At 31.0% G+C, this 7,604-nt stretch overlaps 2 long non-coding RNA genes across 2 annotated transcripts; both read left to right on the top strand.

The window, feature by feature from the left end:
• The first annotated feature begins 1,548 nt into the window (after positions 1 to 1,548).
• LOC150028139 (uncharacterized) lies at positions 1,549 to 2,243 on the top strand. The gene is made up of 2 exons (XR_016520351.1): positions 1,549 to 1,672; positions 2,035 to 2,243. It is a non-coding gene; the product is annotated as an uncharacterized LOC150028139 (long non-coding RNA).
• Positions 2,244 to 6,109: 3,866 nt separating this feature from the next.
• LOC137836538 (uncharacterized) lies at positions 6,110 to 7,317 on the top strand. The gene is made up of 2 exons (XR_011085323.2): positions 6,110 to 6,315; positions 7,008 to 7,317. It is a non-coding gene; the product is annotated as an uncharacterized LOC137836538 (long non-coding RNA).
• The last annotated feature ends 287 nt before the right edge of the window (positions 7,318 to 7,604 follow it).

Raw genomic sequence — 7,604 nt, 5'->3', positions numbered from 1 at the left:
AAGATAGGGGTCTTTCCATGCACTTCTTGTAACAGCTGGACTTCCTGGCATATTTCCCGATCAAACAGACATCCCCTTCAAATTAACTTCCACTCCCATCTATCATTAACCCACTCCCCACAAGACTGTAAACTACCTTCTTTATTACCACACAAAGAGAACAATCTTGGAAATTTACTTCTCAAATCTTCGTTGCCCACCTAAACATCTTTCCAAAACAAAGTATCCTTTCCGTCTCCCACTCTCCACTCGCAACAATTCTCAAAGGATTTACCACAATCCTCCAAAATTCCAAATTCCAAGACCACCAGGCTTCTCTAGGCTCGCACACCTTTCTCCACGAGACCCACGCTACTTTCCTTCCTTCATCTCCAGCAAACATATAACATATAAAATAAAGGGGATTATTTTTGTAACAAAAAGAAAGTTAATGAAAAATTATATGCAATCCTAAATTGGACAACTATTATCACACAAAAAAAAAATCATGAAATAACAACCAAATTTAGATACAACAAATAATTAGTCATTATATTGACTAAATTAGATATTAATTTAAAGACTAAAAAATTATTGATATCTAAACAGTTTTTTATTATTAATAAAAAATTATAAAATAATTTTGGAATTGGTATCTAAATTAACTATCTAACTTTTAGTTAATTTAGAATATAAAGTAGTAAGTGTAGTAAAAATTGGCTTTAGTGTATTGCGCAAGAAGTCCCCCAAATACAACAGGAACTTCCTGTAGATTTCCGAGGATCAGAACTAAAAGTTTCTCTTATATCTAATGAACCCAAAAAGTATTTATAATAAAATAATTTTAATAAATGATGAGAGAGAAAACTAAAAAATTTAAAGGTGATAGGAAGAGGGGTTTCACGGTGGAGTTGGGTGAGTGAGAGATGTGTGAAGGAAGAGGATGGAATGCGGTATTTATAAATGAAGAAACCCAAAACTGTCGCATCTTCAAACCTTAACGGAGCCGTGACCGTCACAGGAGATGGAGGAAGACCCACGGGAAAGGAGGAGCCAACCACCCACGATTCTTGCAACGTTCTCAAGGTTCTGCAAGACCAGCAGGAGCGGAGTCATGAACGTAGAATAAAAGTAGAATTTTGCTCTCATGAAAATGAATCAGAAGTTTATATTATAATTGGGTTTGGGTTTCAACATTCAACACACATAAATGGAAGGATTGCCGACAAAAAAAAAACATAAATTGAATGAGAAGAAACCTTCTTTTAAGTTCTGCAAACTATTGGAACCATACACTACTAATTCATATCTTTTAACGTTACGACTATGCAATTTTTTTTCATTTGATTATTGACTTTGCCTATAAAAAATAATAATTATTGATTAGTCAAAGTAATACTAATAGATCTTATTTTATTTTTCTTCATCAATCCCGTGTTGCTTGACAAATTCTTGGAGTTTGTTACATTTTTACAATTAATTTAGTATGAAATGGAAGAAAAAAAGTTAGGGTTTTCTTCTTACATCATTATAAATTTGTCTTGATTTCTGATTCTGAAGCATGACTGACACACTATCAAGTTTCAGCAGTGTGAGATAATGGCTAACATCTTGAGTCCCTCATCAATCTCTCCACGTTTTCTTCTGTTAATCATAGCCTTTCTTTTCCTTTTGCAGTTGAGTTTTGGTTCAGGTTAGTCTTCGCAGTGAATCATGAAAATGCATAGAAGAAGATAATCACGATCACTTCCACCACGTATCTGTCATGCATGCATCTTCATCTTTTTTTTAGCAGATTCAAACTTTGTAATGCTCAATCGCAATAGACATGGACTTCCAAAAAACTAAAGAATCCAAAAAAAAGAACAGAAAATGAAAAGCCAAGTGATTCAATATCATAAGCATGTGTTTAAAATTGTAAGAAGATCACAATCACTGTCATTAATGTCTGATAGATGCGTCCTTGTAAGTGTTTAGCAGGTAAAGTAAAAGTAGATTTTATTGAATTTAGAAGCTTATTAACAGTTAATAACGTCATTTGATCTTAATTTGCAGATCTGAAAATGAGAAAATTGGGAGTCATGCCAACTCCACCTCCTCCACCTTCTCCTAATCCACCGAGAAAACCGGCAAATAGTCCACCGTCAAATAATCCACCGTGAAATAATTATAACAATTAATTATTTTATGTTTTCAAAAGTAATTTTTATTTCATATAATTTTTGTAGTGAAAATCTTTTGATATGACCTTGTAGTTCTTTTTATCTTCAGGTGTTCTCCTACTACTCAGTTTCTATATAAAACTTTTTGCTCATAATCTTTTTTTAACATTGTGACACTATTAAATGTTGATAATAATCTATTCAACATATAATTAATATTGTTAATAAAATTGGGAGAAAAAAAAATATTAAAGTTACACTACAAGAAAATCATGAAATAAAAATCAATTTTTAGAAATCAAAATAATTAGTTGTAATAGTAACTAAATTATATACCATTTTGGAAACTAAATTTGTTTTTGGTTTCTAAGTTAGTTTCTATTATTGTTAAATAATTTTTAAATTGGTATCTAATTAGTAACTAAGATTTTTGCTATCAAATTTAGAAACTAAATAATTGGTAGTTAAAACCTTGGTCGCTAATTAGATACCAATTTAGAAACTATTTAACAATAATAGAAACCGATTTTATTATATTTACACATTTAAAAACACAAATATGTTTCATTGAAATTATGGTGGGTAAATAACACAAGAAAAAAAATATTGTTGATGGTTAGGACACACCAACAAAGTTTATTAATTTAGATTTTTTTTTTAAAATTCCCTTTCATTGAAAAAATGGCTACAAAAATGATATGTATACTAATCATTAATGAAATAATCGTATGCTTCCACTAAAATTAAAATTGGTTACCTTATAATCGGTTGTATTTGTCAAAAAATTTGAAAACAGGACTTTAATTCAAATTAAGAACTTAGATAAAAATTAAAAAAATTCTTAGATTGCTACAATATCCAAAGTGATCCAAACTTGACCACTTGGTCAACGAAAATGTTACTTTGCTTCCGTGGGTTTTATGTCGGATGGTTGACTGACATAAATATGATGTTAGGCGTCAATTTTTTTCATTTGCGTTCATTTTTTGTCAACCCAATCCTGTTATTCCTGTAATGTAAGTATCATTATATAACTTGATATCTCAGTTGTGATGACATATTAAGTAACAACAATCATCTATCATAAAAAAATTAAAAATAAAACAAAGTTGAAAATGAAATGTAAATACTTCCGGATTACGAATATAAATGTATATCTATTAAAGGTCCTAGGTGGTCCTGCTAAATGGCAAAGTCTCTGCAGTTGCAATGCACACATGACACATAATGATAATCTTTTTGGAAGATGGTACCATGTATTGTGTTAATGGGGTAAAGGGTCTTCGTATTCTTAGTTTAGAGTTTTTTTTTTTTTCAACTTTTATGCCTTACAATTATGTGTAGCTAATCTGTGTAGGGCTGTTTTTTTTTCTTTCTATCACCATATATTTTTCTCTCACCTCCATAAATTTCATATTTCTAAAAATACCCTTCTTTAATTTTTTCGGATTGTGTAATCTCAATGTTTTTTTTTTCAAATTTGTAATTAGTTTCTGGATTACATAATCCAGAAGTATTTTTTCAAATGCATGATTAATTTTCAAATTATGTAATCCGGAAGTCTTTTTTAGTTTCTGGATTACATAATCCGAAAATCTTTTTTCAAATGCGTGTTCAAATTACATAATCCAGAAGCTACTCGATGGAAATGACACAAGAAGGATAAAAAAATATTTTAACGTTGTGTATGGGAATGGCAAAACTTGAATCCTGTTGAATTACATTGAAATTATTTGTAGGAGTATTTTTTGTGGTACTAATCCAAGTAATTTTTTTTATAAAGAGTAAAGTATTTTTTAAATATTTTTATTTATTAATTTTTATTGTTGATAAAAAAAAAACAGTTTCAATTTTGCCATCGTTATCTTCTTTAATCCAGTAAAAGAAGTTACAAACATTTCGTGTTTTCTCCTAATCTAATACCAACATTATAAATAATTAAAAACTAAAGAATTAAAATTGTGGAAACAAAATTGTGAATTTTTTAAAGTCTAGGAAAAATATTATAATTAAGATTATAAAGTTAAAAGCACACATAATTAAACAAATAAATATAAATAGTAGAAAATGCAAACAAACATATAACATATAAAATAAACCTATAACATATAAAATAAAGGGGATTATTTTTTGTAACAAAAAGAAAGTCAATGAAAAATTAAATGTAATCCTAAATTGGTCAACTACTATCACTACAAAAAAATCATTAAATAGAAACCGAATTTAGATACAACAAATAATTAGTCACTATATTGATTAAATTCTCGTTATTTTTTATGTCATTGTTTAAGTTACCTTTTGTGGTGGCAGAGAAGTTAGTTCAAATACAAGAGAATTTCCTTTGGGGATGGGGTTCAGATGGTAGGAAGATCGTTTGCACCTCTTGGAAAAATGTTTGTGCGCCTCGTGACTATGGGGGTCTAGGTATTATTGACCTAAGGTTGTTTAATTTGGCTCTATTAGGTAAGTGGATCTGGAGGTTGGGTACGGATAAGGGTGGTATGTGGAAAGAGATCCTCGTCTCTAAGTACGGTGGGTGTTGAAGCTTGAGAGAGGAAGGTAAAGTTGGTAGGGGCTCTCTTTGGTGGAAAGATTTGAAGGAGGTGTGGGCTTCAGAGGGTTGGGGAAGAAGTTTGAAGATGGGTTTGAGTGGGAAGTTGGTGAGGGGAGGCTATCCTTTTTTGGGAGGACAGTTGGTTGAGTTGTGGAGCGTTGAAGAGTGTTTTCCCGAGAATTTTCTCTCTTAGTGTGACAAAAAGTGCAAAGGTGGCTGAACTAGGGAATTAGATTGATGGTGTTTGGGTGTGGCACTTTGAATGGCGTAGACCCTTTTTTGAATGGGAGAAACCTTTGGTGGAGCAGTTCTTTCAGTTACTACAAGGGACGAAGTTGGAATCGAGGAAGGCAGATTGCTAGATTTGGAGGCAGGGGGTTTCATACTTTTACGGTTAACTCAACCTATTTTCAGGTTAGGAAGGATAAAGTTGGGGAGGTTTCTCCAGTTTACAATAAGTTGTGGAGGTTTCCTTTTACAATAGCTGAGTTTTATTTTCAGGTTCGTCATTTACACAATTCTTCAATTAGGAGCCGTAAAATTAACATATTTGTTTTGTTTAAGTAAATTTTTTTTACAGAAAATTAAAATCAGAATTTTGTACATGATAAAAAGAATAAGAATTAGATAAGAAAAAATATTACATGTGTTTGATTTTAGATTCGTTGGTTTGTACGAGGATGATCTCATGACGTATTCACATTTAAGTTTGTATGACTATTTTTCCTATATGTTTTCCTCTGGATTAGTTAGGAGAGTTCTGTTTACTTAGACTTTGGAGTAAGTCTTGTGATAAAAGTTATGAGTAAATTCATGTATAAAGGTTGAATCACCTCAAAATGATTTTTATTTATTTATTTTTTATTGTCGATAAAAAAAATCTAAAAGAATTGATAAATAATTCATATTATAACATCATGATGCAAAAATTAAAAACAAAAACGAGTTTTTTTTCATTTTTCTACCAAAACTTGCTCTTCTTATAAACATCATTGACCTTCTGATTAAAAAAAACATTATTGACCTAATTTTCTATGGGAAATTTCATTGAAAGCTCAAATAGAAGTAGAATTTTGCTCTCATGAAAATGAATCAGAAGTTTATATTATAATTGGGTTTGGGTTTCAACATTCAACACACATAAATGGAAGGATGCCGATAAAAATAAAAAACATAAATTGAATGAGAAGAAACCTTCTTCAAGTTCTGCAAACTATTGGAACCATAAACTACTAATTCATATCTTTTAACGTTACGACTATGCAATTTTTTTTTTCATATGATTATTGACTTTGCCTATTAAAAATAATAATGATTGATTAGTCAAAGTAATACTAATTAATAGACCTGATTTTATTTTTCTTCATCAATCCCGTGTTGCTTGACAAATTCTTGGAGTTTGTTACATTTTTACAATTAATTTAGTATGAAATCGAAGAACAAAAGTTATGGTTTTCTTCTCACGTCATTATAAATTTTTCTTGATTTCTGATTCTGAAGCATGACTCACACTATCAAGTTTCACCATGGCTAACATCTTGAGTCTCTCATCGATCTCTCTACGTTTTCTTCTGTTCATCATAGCCTTTGTTTTGCTTTTGTAGTTCAGTGTTGGTTCAGGTTAGTCTTCCTAATGAATCATGAAAATGCATAGAAGAAGATAATCACGATCACTTCCACCACGTATGTGTCATGGATGCATGTTCATTTCTTTTTGGACAAATTAGTGTATCATCAAAACGTAGGGTTTTGTTGTTTCTGGAAAAACATTATAATATCATTGTTTTGAAAGGATTATTACAAAAACCCTGCCCTTACCTGCAGTAGAACACGTTAAGAATGTTCGAACCTTAGTAGACAATAAAGAAATGTTATGATTACTGTTTAAGAACCAAAACTTTTCTAGGACTTTACAATCATACAAGGTTAACCATCCTAAGACATAACCCTCATTGACACATGAAAAACATCTACCTATTTCCCCCTGTAGATTTAGCAGATTCAAACTTTGTAATGCTCAATCACAATAGACATGGAGTTCCAAAAAACTAATGAATCCAAAAAAAAAAAACAGAAAATGAAAAGCTACCAGTGATTCAACATCATAACCATTTATTTTGTTGTGGTCCAAGATTTTGATTCTAGCATGTGTTTAAAATTGCAAGATCACGATCACTGTCATTCATTAATGTTTGATAGATGACATCCTTGTAAGTGTTTAGCACGTAAAGTAAAAGTACATTTTATTGAATTTAGAAGCTTATTATATGTATATTCAACAGTTAATAACATCCTGTCATCTTAATTTGCAGATCTAAAAATGAGAAAACTGAGAATCATGCCAAGTCCACCTCCTCCACCTGGGCATAATCCACCTATGCATTATCTTCCTCCTCCTGGTTAAATTTTCATTTTATTTGATCATGTATCACCAGAAAACATGTTGAATTAAGCTACCTTTGCTTCTCATGTTTTTTTTTTAGTAGGTTCATCTTGTTTTTTTAGTAGGCAATGAATAAAGTGAAGTATCAAGGGGGTGCTCCAAACCCACTACAAAAAATGTTAAGACATTTTGTCTCAAAATACCTGCTGTTACAATACTACTCAAAACTGTTACTCCAACATTATCCTTCTAATACAACCCAAAACATCACTTCATATATAACTTATAATGTGACTCTTGCTCACCATGGTTCATGTCTGCAACCGCTGAAGCCTAAAATTTCTCTGCAAGATTATCTTGTCTCCTAAGTTATAATATATGTGGCCCTACAATCAGCAAAAAGCCTAATACCTTCAACTCCTGTTTAGTCTCCAAGTTAGTAATGTATGCGGCATTGCAGTTAGCAAATTAGTTTAATCCCATATAGGTTTTGTACTTTGCATATTGAATGCAAAATTTGACGGGT

Source organism: Phaseolus vulgaris, chromosome 4, assembly GCF_051622355.1.
Source record: "Phaseolus vulgaris cultivar YP4 chromosome 4, ASM5162235v1, whole genome shotgun sequence".
NCBI lineage: Eukaryota > Viridiplantae > Streptophyta > Magnoliopsida > Fabales > Fabaceae > Phaseolus > Phaseolus vulgaris.
Note: the sequence above shows the minus strand (reverse complement) of the source record. Positions and strands in the feature narration are given on the sequence as shown.